Source organism: Solea solea, chromosome 2, assembly GCF_958295425.1.
Source record: "Solea solea chromosome 2, fSolSol10.1, whole genome shotgun sequence".
NCBI lineage: Eukaryota > Metazoa > Chordata > Actinopteri > Pleuronectiformes > Soleidae > Solea > Solea solea.
In genome coordinates, this window is record NC_081135.1 from 2727313 (window position 1) to 2747379 (window position 20067).

General features: G+C 46.1%; 1 long non-coding RNA gene across 2 annotated transcripts in view; it reads right to left on the reverse strand.

Annotated features, from left to right (window-relative positions):
* The window catches only part of LOC131450593 (uncharacterized), a 153379-nt gene that overhangs the window by 131592 nt on the left and 1720 nt on the right, over nucleotides 1-20067 (reverse strand). For both annotated transcript variants that reach the window (XR_009235501.1, XR_009235496.1), the window contains exon 2: nucleotides 8540-8836. This is a non-coding gene — a long non-coding RNA (uncharacterized LOC131450593). The remainder of the gene's footprint in view (nucleotides 1-8539; nucleotides 8837-20067) is intronic.

Consider the following 20067-nt stretch of genomic DNA (forward strand, 5'->3'; position numbering starts at 1 on the left):
CTCTTACCCACAGCTGCACCCACATGGTAAAGAGACGTGCTCGGGTATAAATAGCATACCACTATTTTGTCTTTACATATTTAGCTGGTGGATATTTTAATGCAAATTAATGTGGTGGGATTGGAGAGGGGTGTTTTTGTTGACTGGAATTAGTGTTGTGAGTGAGCTTTCTTCCCCATTCTTCTCCTTTTCTTTCTCCGCGCTCCAAATTACAGCTATTAAGACACGACTGGTGTGAGCCAAACACGGCGCTCCACTTAATGTGATTTCCCCCCGCGCGGAGAAAAGGAATAAGAGGCAATGATTCATGGGAGCCCCACAAAAAGCTGCAGAGACGGGAAGATGTCCACCTCCGACGTGTACTCCACACAAACGTGCGACTTGTTTAAGTGTGTAATTGTGTGTGTGTGTTAGATTAGCGCGCAAGCTTTTGTGTGCGCGAGCGAGTGACTTTGTGCGGAAAGAGAGCTGGAGAATGAACATTATGATTTATGACAACCTGCATTTAAGTACGGCTAGTCCTCACATTAGCACAGCACTAATCTAATGAATAGACCGCCTTAGAAAAACACGTGCAAATGCCCACTGACTATTTCCAGAGACTGTGGCTCGGAAGCCAGCATCTGTGCTCCCTCATCTCCATGTCACTTTATAGTGTTTCTGCCTCGAGTAATGTGACAGCAGCACGCCGACGTTTCTTCAATGTCTACCATGCCAGCTTTCAACACCCGCTATTGGCAGAATTGGGTTTGACAGCTCTCGTCGAGGCCTGGCGATTGGCCGGGCTCCAGGGACGTTGTACGAGCGCACACATATACGCCAGGAACAGGGGAAACAAAGCAGCCGCTGCTGAGACACTCAAGCGGGGGACGCGGTCAAACCGGGCTCAACCCTGTATCTGGTTTCATCACGTACAAGCTTAACAGCCATGTTGAGAAACTATGTGATGAAGCAAAAAGAAAGAGGGAAGGCGAGGAGGCCATGTGAGGGTGTCCGGCGCTGAAAAGTGAACGTGTGAGTGCTGACAGCAACACAGACCCTTTGAAGAGACACTTAACACCAGCGCCAGAACACAGTGGATTGTAGAAAGTGCAAACCAGAAGGCAGAGAAAGGCCTTCACGCGACAGCTTTATCTGATTGAAAAGATACGTTTGTTTTCACGTCGAGAGCAAAACTATTGCTTTCAAACGACAGGAATTATGGAGGAAAGTGTGTTTTGGAACAGCTCCACACACATGCACTATTAATAATTTAACCCCACACCTGAGTTTAGTCTGCGCCGTTTTGCAGTGGATACAGCATCCCAATCCCAGGGCCAAGTAGGCTGCTCTGCCCCATAGATCAAGGCTTAATGTAGCCCGCGGCGCAGGCAGGATGGCCGAGACAAATGACAGTTCATCGAGGTGGAGTCCCTGAGCAATGCTTGGCCTGGCCTCTGGTGCTGTGCTGGGGCTGGAGCCTGCAGGACAGAGGGCCCATGCAGAGAGGGGAGGGGGGTGGGGGGGGTGGCGGGGGAGAGAGAGAGAGAGTGCGGGGCTGGGAGGGCTCACTCGGCTCGCTAATGGGTCCCCAGACAACCGGGCTTGACCTCACAGACCCAGTGTATTCATTACCAGCTGGTTAGCAGCGAGAGTTAGCTTTGGCTAGTTAAGTGCAGTGAGAGGTTAAAGCTTTAAAAGACTCCAGTTAGCAGCACTTCAGCAGTCTGTGAAGGTACTGTCGACACGGCAGCTTAACATGGGCTGAAATATGTGTTGTAATGTGTAATATTGTGTGTCATTTTGCCACAGCAGGTCCAACAATGTCACACAAACCAGTCCTCAAACCAAAGAGACCAGTCCCAACGTTGCCTGAGATACTTTTGACCACTCCTGACAAACTCGCACCCATGCTACACCGAGGGTCACACTGAGTCCTTTCCCCACTTCCAGTGAGCACACATCTTAGCCGAACCTCCTGGAAGTCTCCTCATCTCTATGCGGGCGATGATTTCTGCTCCAAAGATGTCTGCCTGCCCCGCAGCAGCAGCAGCAGTAGCAGCAGCGGCAGCAGCAGCAGTGGCAGCAGCAGCGGCAGCAGCAGCAGCAGCAGCAGCAGCAGCAGCAGCAGCAGCGGCAGCGGCAGCAGCAGCAGCAGCAGCAGCTCACAGTGCCTGTGAACTCTGCATACATCATCTCTCTCTTCCCTCTGTAGGGCGCTGTGCTGTATGCGGGGGAAACTGGACCCATTTATCAGCATCCTCTGTGTCCCCCCCCCCCCCCACACACACACACACTGTGGCACGACACCTGCTGCGACTCTCACTGCAGCCCGGCCGTGGCCTTATCGCTCCTGCAGGCGACGAGGCGGAGGGGACGGTCACTGGCTAAAAACAAATAAACAAATAAACAAATAACAAAGCCTCTGTTTCTGTTTGTATCAGATTTTTCTCACATCTGAAGGTGAATAAAAGAAAGTTTAAGGAATGGATTACGGGGCAGCTTTTAAAAACAGCGTTAACTGGGGCATGGGCGTCTGGCACGCTCCCCCCCCCCCCCCCCGGTGCCAGGCCTAATGATTTCTAATGCTGCTAAACATCGCGGCGCGGTGAAAGCCCCGCTTTTCACTGGGGACGCGGCCGCAAATCTCCCATCGCATGTTCCCTTTGTTGATTTTTGTGAGACAACAACGCGGCAACGCTTATCTCCATTACAGACCAGCACCGCGGGGAGCTTTCCCAAAGCCTTTCACCCAACGCCTTATTAGCAGCTATTCCCTTCTGTCTCTCTCTCTCTCTCTCTCTCATCCTCCAACTGGGAGCAGATACTGAGAAGGAGACGGCATTATCCCAGCGTCTCTTCTTCCGATTCACCGCAAACCCCCTCGCTGCAGCTATTCACACACCACTGGGCCTGGATGGCCTCACTTCCTTGTCTGCTCACTTCTCCTTCTTTCACCGTCTTAAGTAGTGACTCGCGCCGAGAAGAAAGCATCCCCACTTATTTATAAGCTCCGACAAAAAAGGCTCGACTGTTAATTTCAGAGCCTGTTAGAAGACTGTGGCTCCTTCTGTACTTGTTTGTGTGGCGGGAAACAAAACGGGGGATAATTCATTCGACGTTAGCGATATGCTACTGATGTAAACTATCAAATGAACGCGAACGCAACACAAGTGCGGGATAATCTACAAAAGGAAGACAATGCTTTTCTTACTTAAGGGAACACATAAGTGCCTTAAGGGAATGATGTCATGGTTGCCTTCTTTCTTCCTTTTCTGCTCCATCATACCTCACTTTTTCCTTCACCTCTTATTTTTGCATGTGTGTGTGTGTGTGTGTGACTCATGCTCTCTCTCGGTTTGCAAGAACAATGATAAGAATCTGCAGTTTTCTGTTTTTTTGGGTTCTTCCCCAGCAGTGCTCGCGCCTCCAGCCCTCAGCTGGTCCCCTCTGTTTGTTTAGCATGTGTTTATTTGTTTCTCTGTAGTCCTGGGATTAATTATCATAACCATATGCCTGGCTAATACATCTCTCTCCAAGCCAATAGTACGGCAGCCTGCTACTTCTCCATTTTAATTACAGCTAACGTCGTTAGCCCGACTTTGTTTTGCAGTTCCCAGCTTATTTTCGGAAATTCATAATTCCAAATAACATCGTCAGAAGACGTGAGGCCCCCCGAATAATTAACAGCAACTTGTGCAACGCCGCGACACACGGGAAACATTGTTAACACTTCTGAATTCAAACAAACCAATGCCTCCGTGACGTGATATGATTTGACGATCCCGACACACAAATGAGTTATTTGTCATTTTTCACACTGCAGGAACAGAGGAAACTCCCCTCAGGTGTGAATGTGATCACAAGGTGCCAAAGATCTTGAAAAGCCCGCTGTGTTGTGGCCTTCTGTGGTGAAGGTGAGGCTGGGGAAGTGCTGCTAATGCACCTGCAAACAAGTGGTGGCGTGACTTCAGTGTCGGCTCATATTTTACCAGCTTGGCTCTGGGCCAGGCAAGTTTTTGCCTGAGCGTGGTGGATGAGGAGGGGCAGGGCAAACGTGGAAGGAAGGAAGGATAATGACTGTCGAGACGGTGTTAGGTCAAAGTCACTGCGTGGTGAGATCATTAAAGCGGGGGGCGGGGGGGGGGCCCTGGCCCTGGCTGCCGCGTTGTTGGCTCAGTCTTTCACGCTGACGTAATAACATGACGCTATTAGGTGTCGCGTCACTTGTGATGACACCTAACAAACAGGCTCAGGGTCACAGTGATTTCCACAGAGCATGCGGAGGCAAAGCTGAGACTAGTAAACACGGCCCTGTGTCGTGGCGTTAGCGGTTCACCGTGCCGCTCCGTTTCCCAGGTAATGACATGTTCTCCGTCCTGCGTCTTCGCCGGGGCCTTTATTTCAATAAGAAATCATCCATTATTTAGCTCCCAACCTCTCCCTCACCCCACAGCTGCCCCTCCCACTCCAGCAGCCTCCCCTTGAATCGCAGCACCCTGCTGATTCTCACTTCAAGGACGAACGTGGCAGAGAGGAGAGGAGTCGACCCAGCCACCAGACAAGCTCTCAGAAGAGAGAGAGAGAGAGGGAGGAGAGGGAGGGAGGGAGACAGGAGAGAGGCGGCCGAGCGCACACACACACACACACACACGCACACACACACACACACAGAGCTCTCTGAAGAAATGCAAAAAAATGTGTGACCCAAATATACATTGCTTTGTACTCTGGTTCAAAGTTTCCTGTCCTCTCCACAAAACATTCAAGGAGAAAGAGGGGAAAAAAAACACAACAATGAATAAATCATACAGCAAGTGAAACCTAATGTAGTACTACTCCTGAAGAGAGAGAGCGAGAGATTAAAAGAGAGGGGGAAGTAAAAAGGAGGTAGAGCAAAGACCTCTTTGGTCTTTCTTACGGGAACATGGTGTTTCTTGATTCTCCCTTAAATCCGTCATCAGTCGAGCTAATAATTCGACGTAAGTGCCGCTGTGAGGCGCGAGATCACAAACCGCAGGCGCGCTCCCCCGTGAACACTCGAATTACAGGAGCCAAACAGTTCGAGAGCCCATTAACCAACTTCAGCCTTTGATTCAAAGAGCCATTTGTACGGCTACAAAATCTCAAATTAACGGATGAATTTTTTCATTGTTGGAGGAAAAAAATAAGACCACATTCCTTTTTTGTCCCGGTGTAAATGTGGAATCCTTTCAGTCAAGACAGTTTGGACTTTAATTTAAAGTAAAGCCACTTTCATTATCTGTTGATATTTACATGCTGTAGTTGGGATTTTAGAAATCATGAACTTTGTTTTAGAACGTGTCAAAACGACACTGCCAGGAATTAAACTGGTGGATTCAAATTAATCCTATTTTCTTTTACTTATAGGCACTGAAATAAGATAAATGTTTGAATGTTATGGTAGCTCACAATACAATACATGGTCCACGATACCAATAATATCGCGATACAATGATTCTCTGATAATCGATATATTGCCGACATGTGACAATGTTCATAAAAATAAAAACAGAGCGGTTTAAGTTATGTATGTGTATGTGCATTAGGGGTGGGAACTCCACGCATGGGTACCTCATGATTCGATGCAGGATTCATGGTCCATGATACCAATAATATCACGATACTGCAAGACATTCCTTTAGCGATACATGACGATATCTTTCTGAACAAACTGTATAAAGTCTATAGATTAAACGTGGATGAGGCATCTCTTAAAGTAGCTTTTAATCGTATGCCCAAGTTTCCCTCATGTTATGTTATTTGACTCCAGATGTGGAAAGAGAGGCAATTTCTCTTGTCATTTTTCCACTCCTGCGCGGCTTTGGTTTGGTTACATTTCCAATTAAAAAGGAAAATTGTGACAATGAAAACCATTGGCCGGCGTAAATCCCCTCAAACGTTAACTACAGAGCTTGTTGCCAACTGTTTGGTGTTGGGTAGGTAGAGCGTGATAACGATGGTGATGCCATGGAACCAATCCAAACAGAATATAAGCAGCACTAAACATGACAGCGTGAGGGGACAATGGTAAATCGAGGAGTTGTGGTGACTTGCCACTCATTACTATAGGATCTGCACAGGCCAGAGCTGCCTCTTCCTGCAGCATACAGTACAGTATAACCAGGTGTGGTGGTGCCTGACGTCTGATTGTGTGTGAAGGCTGTGAAGCTCAGGGAGAGCCACCGGAGACGCCGTCAATAAGGCCCACGTTTCACCTCGCCGATCTCATCCACGTCACAAACTCCAAACGAAGGCTATCATCAGAACCCCACGACGGCGGGCTGTGACACCAAAAGTTGTCGCTCGCTCCGTCTCTCACACGAGAGGAAAGCTGCTAATGATGATGTTTTTCTTCAAGTGCACAAACATCAAGTCCAGAGAGATTTACGTGTGCGTGCGCTTGACAGAAAACGCCTTCCTGCATTAAACTTTAGCGGCGCCAAGACGTAATAATTTCCCTTGAAATACCGGGGCTAGACACGTGCTTCCTAATGATGGAATCTTTTGATGTTTAAATTAGGATATCACACACGAGGAGCTATCCTCCCAGGGCCGCACCTTCTTATGACAAGATTAGCAGCAAAGCAGAGCCATTACTGTGGTTTATTTCTGCCCCGGCCAACTCCCAGACACAGGCACAGAGGCAGGCAGCCATCCAGAGAGAGATGGATGGATGCTGTGAAAGGTGGGAGGGAGGTGTAAAAAGAATAAGGAAAAAAGTGAAGGACCGATACAAGAAATAGCAACATCGAGCTAAGAAAAGAAGAAAAAGAGGCAAAAACTAATGGGGTACAGACGGTTTTTTTATAGATCCCAATCCCAACTCCTTATTTATAGATCATCTGTGGCGCACACATAAACCCGCCACTGCTTCATATTTCTGTCAGACTGTCACCGTGTCAGCCATGTCAACTTTTACAGATTTTTGCTGTCGCTGCTGTCAACACACTGTGGGACGATGAGACGTAATAATACTGTAACACTGACAAGTGTGGAGAGGCGGGGAGCGGCGGCAACGTGCACTGACTCAGTGGACTGTCCCGCGAGAGCCTCGGGGGCCACAGAGGGGCTTTAGAAAAAACTGAGTGACAATCATCACATTTCATATAAATAATAAGTCATATTTTGTTAATAAAGTATAAAAGAACAACACTGAAGTTATCGCCCATCTGTCCGGTGAACAAATCAAACCTTCCACACAGGTTTGGGACATTTAAATATCCCCAAAAGTACGACACAGTTAGTGCACACTTACTCATCCAGATGGATCTCAAAGAGCAACATATGGACCAAATCTGTTCATTCACTACCTTTTTTCTTCTTCTTCTATGAATTGTTCCCTTGTTAGGAAAATCCAAATCTATAGTGTTCACAGTGTGGACAGCTCCTGGTGCTGAAATCAGACTTAATGCTGTCTAAACTAATGCTGTCAACGTTCATTTAACGCGTTAACGAAAATGAAAGCAGTTAACGTTTGCTTGTTTACGTCCGGTGGCGACTGACTCGTAAACCTTTGGTCACATGTGCCGGCAAACCGAGCCTTCCTGGTTACAAAGATGCAAAGATGGATAAGGACAGACTTTTAGACGGAAAGTTTCATTTTAAAAAGTTACCTGACAGCTTGTTGCACACAACTAAAGTGTGTGTGTGTGTGTGTGCATGCACTGTTTCTCTCTCTCTCTGTGAGTTTGTGTTTTCTCTCTTCAAAACATCAAGATACCCTTTTTTGTGTCAAATTAAAACAGTATTTTTGTCTTGATTCCACATTCATTCCATGATTGTATATAAATAAATAAATATCTGTTACAAGCTTCAGGTTTATTTTAGCAATTAATTACAGAAAATTGTGCGATTCATTTGTTTTTGGGGTTTTTTTAATCGATTGTGGAGATATATTAGTTTTGTAGCGGAGTGATTTGAAGCCTCATAAAAACACGTGAGGTTTGTCGCAGCAGCAGATAAAAAACGGCCGACTAAAGCCTGCACAACACGGTTGTGATCTGGCCCTACAGACAATCCGATTTCAGGCTGATATGAACAGATTACCTGGCCGAATTATCCTGTAGTGTGAGGGATTTTCAAATCATAACATGTTTGATAATTATGACCTGAACAGCGATAGGGGGCGTGATCAGAACCCCGCAATAACCAATGAGAGCGAGTCGACCGGAAAACGGATGTTGCGTACTTTTGTTTCGAACCATAACAAAAACACAAGTTGATTCCGTCTCCACAAAACAACACAACAGCTATTAACCGTCCACACCGAGAGTCCGCCTCCACGTCTGTTTACGTTCTGAAGTCACGTTAAATCACGCAAGTTTCTGTGAGATCCCAAATCCCTGAAATCTTTTGTCCTGGATCGTCTAATCTGTGCTTCCTCAGGATAAAAACATTGATTTCCTTGAACCCACAGCCACACTACTGTAAACGTGTGTACACACATACATATGCACACGTACCAAGAACGAGACACATACAGAGCAGAGGGTTGGTGCTCTTTGAAATGTTATCACGCTCAACAGGGAGACATTACCTGGGCTTTCATGATGGAGAGTGGCTGTCGGGGAGGTAAAACACTGAGAGCTCTCCACCGCTGCACTCCTGTTCTCTCTCGCCGCGCTTTACCGCGGAGCTCAGGCAGCCGTTAGGACAATAAAGAGAGGGCCGGCGATGGCTGGGTCCCCTCCGAGGCCCTTTTCATGCTCTCAGGTTGAGTCACAAGGGCCCACTTCATCGCCGTGATCCGCGGATGGGAAATACATAGCTTCTCTTTAAAACTCTGACCCGGCCTTTTAGTCCGGTGAGCTGGGGCCGATTATCCTCACTCACCCTTTTAAAAAAAGAAAAAAAAAAGAGTCATATTAACACACACACACACAAGCAGAAAATACTCACACTGATATAGAGACAGAGTGCACACACACACACACACACACACACACACACGTGAGGTAGATACAGTATGTGTGTGTGTGGAGGCTGCAGATCTATATTTAAGAGGGAAACACACGGAGCATTTAACCTTGATGTTAAGGTGACTTTGAGTGAGTCATGGAGTGTGGGAGTCTGCTGTATTTCCCCCGTATTCTTGGCGAGTGAGTCAGCCGTTCAGTCGGCCACGGAGCTGAGAACTAAACACAGACTCATAGACTTTACCGAGTCTATGAGTCTGTGAATGTTTCATTTAAAAATGTTATTCCTTTACAATGTACAACCCTGTTGAGTGCATAGTTTATCTTGATTGGGAAACAAATCAAATTATGTTATGAATAACCCCAACCCAGGAGTGGCACAATTTGATCTCTAGTGGGCCGGACCAGTAAATTAATAGCATTATAACCTTTAAACAACAAGGACTCCAAATCTTTCCCTTTTGTTTTACATTTAATAAAGTAACTTTTTGACAAAACACACAATTAATATTGTTTACTAAGCCTAAGTTTACTACATACGCACGTGTGCATTACAACTTCCACATCACAGTGGATCTACGAAGACACGAAACATTTAGTAAACACAAGTATCAAGTAAGTAAGTAAAAGTAAGTAAAAATAGAGTATTTTCACGGCCGTACATTTGACACCCCTGTCCTAAGATAAGATAAACTTTATTTATCCCTCATCGGGGAAATCCACCTGTTACAGCAGCAAAGTTAGACAAAAACCTGGAGCTCACGGCTCATCCACACCAACACACGACCCGCCCCTAAAAAGGCCTGAACCCGTCTGTGAGAGGAAGACAAACAAAGAAGCAACTCATCAAAGTCAGGACTCCGTGTTTTTGCTGTTTCCTGTGTTCACTCCTATGTCAATACATTAGCATTGCGTCGCCCAGTGCCTCGCTAGATGAAAGATGAAGCCAAGGACTAATAATGAAAGACAACGCAGTGTTAACAGCAACAAACAGCACACACAAAGCAGCCCCAGTGGGAGCCTGTGTCTCGGGCCCCGTGCTGCAGGAATGGGTGGCGGCTCCTCCGTGGGTGATATTAAAAAACAATTAATCAGACTTTCAAATGGGATTTAGTGGGTGGGCAGGGGAAGACAATCTGTTCACCAAAGACTTTGTATCAATTTGGGTGATTTATCCATTCCAGTTAGAAACGATACTATGTGATATATGACAAAAGGACGGAAATGTGGGTATAAAAATAAGATTATACCTTATTCTCATTCTCAAGAACTCTTCCTTTAACTTTTTTCCTGTATACTCACGTTTACAACAGCAAAAATAAGGGATTGTAATGATCTGTTTGCTATGGGAGACGAGCACTGCCCTTTATTTACAGCATATGTGCAGCATGCGAGCTGATCAAGCATCTGCCGTGCAGAGGAACACTGTAGCGACTTTGTTTGTTTGTCTCGTCGCAGGGTGACAGAACAGAGCCGAGCACAGTCCTCCTCCTGTGCAAGCGCCGCACTGCTGGCTTGCTTCTTCCCCCGGCGCGACGCCGCGGCGGTGCCAAGCGTTTTTGTACGCTCCTCTGTTGTTTGGTTCGTGCGGCACTAGGTAGCATTAGCGTCGCCCTGGCAGCCGAGCTGAGGATGCGGCGTGTGTTTCAAGTGGAGGAATGCCAGTCCGCCAAGAATCCCTCTCCTTTTCCCTGCAGCATCTCCAGCATCTAATCCATGACCACAGACGTCCCCGTCATTACCAGCAAATTACATGCAAATTTCCCCCCAAATAAATGAGTTTTAAGTACTTGACAACCTGTCAGCCTCGGAATATTGAAACGTCCTGACGGCTAGATAAACAATCAACAATAATCACTCTATGCAAATTTGATATTTCCTGCACAATTACGAGAGAGGAGGGGAGAGAAAAACACACACACACGCACTATAAATAACTGGACACACAAAAGCATCTGGCGTTTGTTCAGGTTCTGAACAGATACAGATGCAAATGAAAGATTCTTTAGGATGTAATTGATTCAAACGTCGCTGCGCCTCCTCTGCCTCCTTTTATTGTTCTTTTTTTTCCCTCCCTGGCACTTGCTTTTTTTTTTTTCTTTATCTCACTTGCTTTCAATATACACAGATAATGGCTGATGTAAATGAGTTGAATGAAAGACGGGGAGAGAGAAGGACGTGAATCGCTCTCTTGTTTTTGTCTTTTCATGTGCACACCTCACACAGCCCTCGCGAGGTGAAGATGAAGTTGAACGTAGTCAGGGAAACGGCGAGATCTGTCCGTTACTTGTGAAGGAGATTACAGCGGCTCAATCCCTCGCTGCTCCTGAGAGATTAATGCTGACAAGAACATATCATGTCGTTTCAGGACAAACACAGTTCTCTCTCTCTTTCCTGAACCTTCTAAATAAAAATACTTATTTTATTGCCTGGACTGTTTGCATGTGTCCATCTCCCGACACCAGGGTTTTCTACCCCTCTTGTTTTGTTTCTGTCCGTGCTGACAGGAACAGGAGGTTCGTCTTGGAGGTGTAATGTGTGCCAAGACTGACCCCGGTGACCGCCAACCTCCAGGATCAGGACATCCATTAGTGAGGGTGAACGGCTTCATCCGTGCCCCGGTATTGACGAGTCCCGCTGGGCCTCTCTGTCTCCGACACCCCCACCACCTTTTTCTTGACTCACTATTCTCCAGTTTTCAGGTTTTTCACACTTACAGTGTCAGAGGGAGAAACACCTGACATCCTCACTCACAACCCCATTATGGAGGATTTTTTTTTTGCCGTGGCTTAAAAAACGTGGGTGTTTACATGAGTTTACACGTGTTGACGTGGACAGATATGAGGTTGAGAGATAGATGTTTTCACTGAGGACGCTGTCAGTGACATCCTTCAGTTGAAAGACGACAGCCATTACGGATCCAGAGCGTTTCCTCGGCGACGCGGGTCCCTCAGTCTCCGGACTCTGACAGTAAATCCATAGGGAGAAACTTTTACACTATCCCACCACACTTCATCCAATCAGGAGCTGGAAGTCCTCTCTCAAACTCACGGTCATTCTCTCAAAATCCATTCATGAGGTGATCTAAGGAGATAATGTGTTATATTAACCATACCACACCAACGTGTCAGATTAAGCTCCAGTGTGGACATGCAACGGTAAAAATCTAATCTCATATAATCTATCCTTCAAAACAAATGCCAAAAATCCCCCCTCGAAATGAAAGAGACAGTAATTCCTTCATTTATCAGGTTAGGACTGGCACAGTTTGGATGTACAGTACGTACCCGGCTCGTTAATCTCGTCTTTGGCACCTGGATTTTGGATTTCTACACCGATATCTAGTTAATCCCAATAACAGCTGGGGCTGTTTTTTTTTGTTTTTTTTAATCACATCAACACTAAAACACTAACACCAGGGAAATCAAGAAAACACAAGTGTAACAGAATCGTTACTTCTTGCCTGTGCCTTTCCTAAAGAAACCAAAGGAACTACGGTGGCCTCCACATACCAGGAAGGACAAAGTTCATTCACCCTTTTGAAATGTTACATACTGGACCTTTAACGCAGCTTAAGTTACAATGAAACTGCCAAAAAACTGTGACCTATAAGCAAATGGAAGACAATCTTTGCCACACACGTGGGATCAGCGGCATTCACACGGCGACGGCATGAGAAGCAGCCGTGGACGCCTGTGCGTGCGGGAGACGACCGAGGGACAGGAGAGCGGTCGCGGCGGTGTCAGTGACGAGCGGCGGCGTTATCAATCACAGGCTGCTCTATTAATTTCATCAAGACAACGACGCCGGCTGACATTAAATGACACACCGGTCGGTGCGATGGCGTCCCTGAGGTGGCAAAATGGCCGTCCGCCGCTTTTGAAATGCAAATCAGGCTTTAACCTTAAACAGAGCTGGCCGGGCCAAAATTATCTTTCTGCCTTCAAGTCAGGTGCTTCCCTCCCTCCCTCTCTCCCTCCGTTCCCTCCCCCTTGCTCTTCCACCAGCTTGACCCCTGGGGTACCAGAGATGGAGGGAGCATCTTAAGAAGAAGCGACAGATAAAGGCAAAGGTGGAGCAGGAGCAGGGGAGGGAAGGAAGGGAGGAGGAGGAGGAGGAGGAGGAGGAGAGCAGTGCTGACACCAGCATTCTGTCCCGATGAGGGGGCCAGAGGAGCGCCACCGCCGAGCTCGGGGATGAAGACGTCTCAAGGACATGGGAACATGGGAAGGAGGCCAGAGCACAGAGAGTGTCCACTGCCTTTGATGACCACAAACACACACACACACACACACACACACACTGTTTGTGTGATACTATCACCTTCCTTTAGAAGTGAGTAAAACAGGTCAGGTGATCCCGCCACAATAAGACACTTCAGTGAGTGTTCCGTCGTTCATTCTGGTCCCCGCGTTTAAAAAAGGAATGGAGGAAGTGTGCAGCTATAGAGCTGTCAATACTGTGAGGCATTAGCGTGGGCCCCGACATGGAAGGATTGGTTACCGATATGCAAGAAGCTGCCATTGTTCCTGGAAAAGGCTTTTTCCCTCCTCTTTCTTCTTTATCTGAGCAGGCTGAACGCATTAATTTTAATTGAGACATCAGACGAGGCTGAAACAGAGAGCGCTGCCTGGACAGGCGGCAGATACATGACAGAGAGAGAGAGAGAGAGAAAGGGAAGGGAAGGAAGGAAGGAAAATACTCACGACAGTGACTTTCAAAAAAAAAAAAAAAAGAGGGGGAAGAGGGAGAGGAAATGAGGGGTGAAGAAAAAGGGGTCCCCGCGGCAACACAAACAAACATATCATAAACACATGAGAGCTATCTCTGTCTTTATCTTTGCTTTGCCTGTTTCTCCCTCATTTTCATTCCTCTGTGTCCCCTTCTTCTTATCCTCCTCCTCCTCCTCCTCTCTTGTGCCTCCATGTCTTTAAAGAACAAAGTGACTCTCGGCAAACTCTTCCAGCACACACTGCTTTTAAATCTAAATAACAATATGTAAAAGCGTAAACAGCAGTTTGTACAGTCGGTGCAAATCAAGATCCACATGACTCAGCGAGTGTCACTAAGCCTGGGAGTTACATTTCACCACTTTGAATGCACTGTAAATACAATGTGCAGATAAACACTCGCAACCGTAAAAAAAAGCCCTTTAAAAACATACACTATTATCATATTTCAGCGTTGATTTGAAGTGAAAACGTTAAGTCAACACTGTATAGTCATCTTATTTTGACGCCATTGCAATTTACAGACACTAATAATGACAGAAGTGATCACTTCTATTCATCAGAACAGTTCTGCAACACTGGCAGACTACGTTTTATAGAATATGTCCTGAAAATAATTCCAAAATGGTGACTATACTCCTACCACTGCTAGCAGTGCTACCACTACTACTACTACTACTACTACCACCACCGCTAGCAGTGCTATTACTATTACTACTACCACCACCACCGCTAGCAGTGCTACTACTACTACTACTACTACCACCGCTAGCAGTGCTACTACTACTACTACTACTACCACCGCTAGCAGTGCTACCACTACTACTACTACTACCGCTAACAGTGCTACTACTACTACTACTGCTACTGCTACCACCGCTAGCAGTGCTACTACTACTACTACTACTGCCACCACCACCGCTAGCAGTGATACTACTACTAATACTAATACTAATACTCCTACCACTGCTAGCAGTGCTACCACTACTACTACTACTGCTAACAGTGCTACTACTACTGCTACTGCTACCACCGCTAGCAGTGCTACTACTAACACTGCTACTACTAACACTACTAGCAGTGCTACTACTAACACTGTTAGCAGTGCTACTACTAGCACTGCTAGTAGCAACACCTCTGAAGCCAGTCAAGCTAGAAACGTTGACGACAAAGCGTTGAGGTAATTATCAGCTAACTAACTAGGTATATAAGTAGTTGGAAATAACATAAGCTTTTTCTTAGCTTCTTAATAAAAATAAAAAAAACTGAAACTGAGAAGTGTAGACTTTGTTTTATAGCAAATTCCAGATACCAATACCGTATCGGTTCAATTATGAACGTTACCCAAACCTAGTGACTATAATACTATCTTTTCTGCATAGCTCAGTGTTTTCAGGGTGCAAACGACTAACTTCATTCCGAGCTGGAGATGTCTGTAAAAATAAAATGTTTGTGTGCTTGCTTCCATGTCTGTACGTGTGTTTATAGAGTGCATGTGCCAGTGTGTGCGTGCACCTGTGTGTGTGTGTGTGTGTGTGTGTGTGCGTGTGTGTGTGTGTGTGTTCAGGAGCCTGCCGAGAGATGTGAAGGAGCCACAGAAATGAGGAGCTAAGCCCAGGATGTTAAGCAAAGGGAGACACCTGGCACAGAAACCTAAGTGCTTCCACCAAGTATCATCAACCCAAGATTAAAAGCGTTGAGGAGGAGGAGGAGGAGGGGGGTGCAGAGTGAGGAGGAGAGAGGGGAGGGAGTGATCATGCATATGACAAGATGGAGGAAGACAAAAAAGAAGATGTTAAGGATGAGGAGAGAGGAGGTATAGATGTAGATACACACAGTGGATGTGATAGCACATGACCATAAACCAAGAATCTTTGCTGCTTGACAGATAATAACAGGATGTTATTTCCCTTCCAAATCATGATTGGTGACATATGGACTGAGGGAAGGAAGGAGGGGGGGGTTGTGCAAACTTTACCCCAAACGCAACCTTGCTGCCAGGTAACTGTATCACTGTTTTCATGCAAACACCACAAATAAAAGATAGATTTTCTGCACATTTGAACCCAGCGACGCTTCTGTGCGCAATGTTTAAAAAAAACACACACAAGACAATCGGCATAATTGGAGTTAGCAAGTTTTCCTCGTGTCCCCCCAACCTTAAATCACATAGCCTGATTACCGAGCAATCTTTCCTTAGATGCCTGTCTGTCTGGAGACTAGTCTGTGAAGGGCCTGCTGATTACTGTACACAAATACCGGGCTAATATCCTCTGTCGATGGCAAACAACAGGATGTGTGCACTGCAATCTGCGGCCTGCTCTGAGTGTGTGTTTGTGTGTGTGTGTGTGTGTGTGTGTGTGCAGGCATGCTTTGTGCACCAGCTCGTCTGCAGAAATCTGTGTTTTGATTGCAGAAAGTAACTGCATGTACGCCTCTTTAAAAGGACGCCTATGCTCTCTCCTCCCCATTTGCTGCCACTCCTGCGAATGGTTATTATTATCGTCATCAGGAGAGAACGGTGAAATCAGGGCCTTGACAAGCAATCTCTTCTCCGAGTCGCTCTCTCCCCTTCCACTGCAAGAAGTGTCCACCGCCGTCACAAGTTCTTTTTACCCTGCCGAAGGCATCGCAGTCGTCTTTTTCTCTTCTTTAAAACACATAAATGTGCCAACGAGGTGAGAAGAAAATCACCTTTTCCCATTCGTTTATTCATATTTTGGCGACACGTTTAATTTTCTCAAGATACTATTCCACCTTCAAATGTGCCAACGAAAAAAGGGTGAGGTGATGAGCTCACGTTCTCAATTAATTCGGATTTCAAGACCAAACATGTGACTAAGAGCTCGTTAGGACAGGCATTTTTTGCAGAGTGTCTCCCTCTCCCTCCCTCTCCATCCATCCAGTGCACTTGTGTGCATCCTACAGTCATATTGACAAGAGGAGGCTTACGACTGGCACACACAAGCCCCACTACACGCCTAATAGTGTTTCAAGTGTTTTCTTCTGGACGCGCGGCGAATCTCCCAACTGAGTAACTGGCGAGCGTCAACATGGAGGAAGCTGAAGGAGGGAAAGATGGCGTCCCAGTGTGCAACCACCGGCACAGAGAACGTGTAAATCTGGCAGAATTAGCGTTTGTGCTAAATAGGAATCTGCCTGCTTGATGACGGTGACCAGGAGGACAGTGCAGCTGCTGCGGATCATCAGGAGAAATTGATACGGGGAGGAAATTAAATGGCAAATTAAATGACCCTCAGGTCCACGGTAACTCCATTCAGAGACCAGTGAGTCATGATTGCAGATATTCCTCTCTGCCAGTGAGTCAGGTAGATATAGTCTGCCTGTCTTCACGACACGGGAGTTGAGCTCTTCATACAGCTTAGCACCAGTAATCCAACCCACAATTCTCCTCTCGTTCTGAACCCAGAGAGAGGATGAAAGATTTAGACTTTCAACCTTTGGTGTCTGAAGCCTCACTCTCACTCTCTCTCTCTTTCTCGCTCGTGTCCACCTTCACTCCTCCTCTCCAGCTCAGGTTTGTCTCTCATTATCTCTCACCCTTTGACTCAGGAACAGGAAAAGAGATCTTGTGATGATTATTTCACGAGCGCTGGTTTGTTTGTTTGGTTGGTTCTCTCGCCTCCTCGCCGTCCGGGAGGAGGTTTACAAAACAGCGAACAGAGAAACAACGCTTTCTGATCTTCACGTATATTGAAGCCCTATTAGCAGCTTATATATGTATCTATGTATATATATATATATATATATATATATATATATATATATATATATATATCAATCAATGGAATAAAACAGTGTCATCTCATTGAATAACATTTGGAGAAAGTCTGGAAGTAGGAGTATAGAGCTGTGTTTCCGCTACATGATCCGAGCTCGCTTCACCTCTACATGGTTTAGTTGTGTTTCCATAACAACAATAGTACCACCTCAGCGTGGGCGGAGTCATTACTGCACGGCTGCATGAAACTGCCGTGACTTCCTTTTCCACGCGACACACACACAAATGAGTGACGAGTGACTCGTAAAGCACTTGTTTTCAGAGTAACTGAATTATTAGATTCACTGGACTGAAATACAGGCTCACAAAGATCGCAGGCTTTCACCAGTGCTGTCGCTAAATACACCAGACTCCACTGTTAAATATTGAGATTTTAGATATTTCCCTGGTCAATGTTGGAGATTAAGCCACGTTTTTCAGGATTGTTAAGTCTTTTTAACTGATCTACAGTTCGGCATTGTTCGGCTTGATTCTTGTGTCGGACGTCTCTTCCTGTGACGGCACTCTGACTAATCAGTGGTGCCGTGACATGTCAATCAACTGGGGTGGCCAATGAGATTTCTGAGGGGGTCCAGCAGTGCCAACCTTGCCTCCCCTCTAGCTCCGCCACTGGTGCGGAGGCGAGGCGAGGCGAGGCACGCTAATGGAGAAGGGGCATACAGGTCACATAGGTGTGTTGACATGTCAAATGGTAAATGGTTGGTATTTATATCACACTTTTCTAGTCTTGATGACCAATCACAGCAACTACAGATTTGCCATTCACCCATTCACTCCCGCTTTCATACACACATGTTCTTGTAGACTAGATGAAGTAGGAGTCAAACCCACAGCCTTCCAGTTGAAAGACGACTCGCTCGCCTACATATTTGTACATGTGTGTATATGTTGTATGTAGAGTTACTATGACACTATGACGGATGCTATTGCACTATCACACGTGCTATTGCAAACATGTCAGTGGAGGTCTGGTGCGTCTGTCTGATACAGTTGTGGTGCAGATGTGTGACATATTGGGGGGGGGTGGGGGAGAAAATGTCTTAAATCAAAACGGAACATCACAATATCAAGGAGGCCATTTTCATCTGATGCCAAACTCCATGTTTAAACAAGCATGACCAACCGTTATCATGTGAAGTATGTTCCTGGCTTTAGTCGCGTGATGGTAACCGAGCGATCTCCATAATTGAACGCACATCCACAGGGCTGACAGCAGTTTTTTTAGGGAGTCCATACAACTGAGATCAATGGAGGGAGATCTGTTAGTGATCGCCAAAGTAAAACACAAACAATCAGACGCAGCTTTTAGTTGTTATGCAGCGCACTGATGGAAGCAGCTGCCCGATCGTCCCAGACACACTCTGTCCCTTTGCGGTTCTTTAAATTTAGACGTGGAAGAAATGTTTTTGTCATTATCGTGTTTTCTTCACAGTTTGTATTTATTCAATCTGTTTTTAAGACTTAATCTTTTATATTTCGCTTTACTCTTTGAGCACCTTCTGAAACTGAAGGAATTCTTCTTCTTCATCTTATTATTATTATTATTATTATTATTATTTTTCTCTCAAATGAATCGCCTTTTTGACCCAAAACTGTGGATTTCTGCGACCGCATCAGACCTGGTGAAAATTTACGTTTGAAAGATAAAAAATAGAAAAGGAAGTGGGAGGAGCTTACGTAAAATGTAATCTTGGGTTGAACAGCTCTGTTCTTTTCAACAATTTATATTGATTGCTTTTAAATCCACACGTTTTACCCTTCCGTAAAAGCACCTTAAATCTACGTTAAGTGCCTATAGACTGCTGGATAAGCTTATAGACAGTGACTTAGCACATTATACTTTGACTTAAACACAGCGGACTGTAGGGGAGAGGAAAACTGACAAAATGAGGGAGAAATGAAAGGCACACACAACTCATTTAGCGCCTGCTCGTTCTTCCTCCCATCGTCTAATATTCCTAGTGATTTGCCAGCTCCAGTTGCTCCTCCACTGGCATCTAAAGAGGCTTTGATCCAGTCGGCAGACACCGTGGTAACCTGTGTTAGAGAAGTCTATGGGCTGCCCTCTCTCCACATCCCTCTCGCTCTCTTCTTCCCCATCCTTTTGTGTCCGTCCGTCTTCCCTCTGCCGGCTAATGAGCCATGCAGGACTGCCATCATTCTGTGTAGTCATGTAGAGACTCAGGAGTGAGCAGAGGAAGTGGAAAGAGAGAGAGAAAGTGGGTGAGACAGTGAGAGAAGCGAGCGGGGGACACGATGTTTTCCCTCAACAACCCCCCCCCAATTAGACCTGACAGTACTCCGACTCCCACAATCCCACTAGGACTACACGTTCAAACACTCAAATAAACACGGGGGGGGGGCGGGGGGGATGGATGCCTGAAAACTAGCCCGACTTGAAGAAAACAGAGCTCCTCATAGCAGCAGAGCAAACACAGAGGTAACACTCTCAAAACTGAAGAAGAGACACAATGACGAGATGAAGAGAGAGAAAATAAAAATCTCCGTGTCCCATCGCGCACGGCGGCGGCAGCCAGATGTTTTGAGAGAAAGTGGTCATGACTGTCTGTGTGTGTGTGTGTGTGTGTGTGTGTGTGTGCACAATCCCCAGAGGATG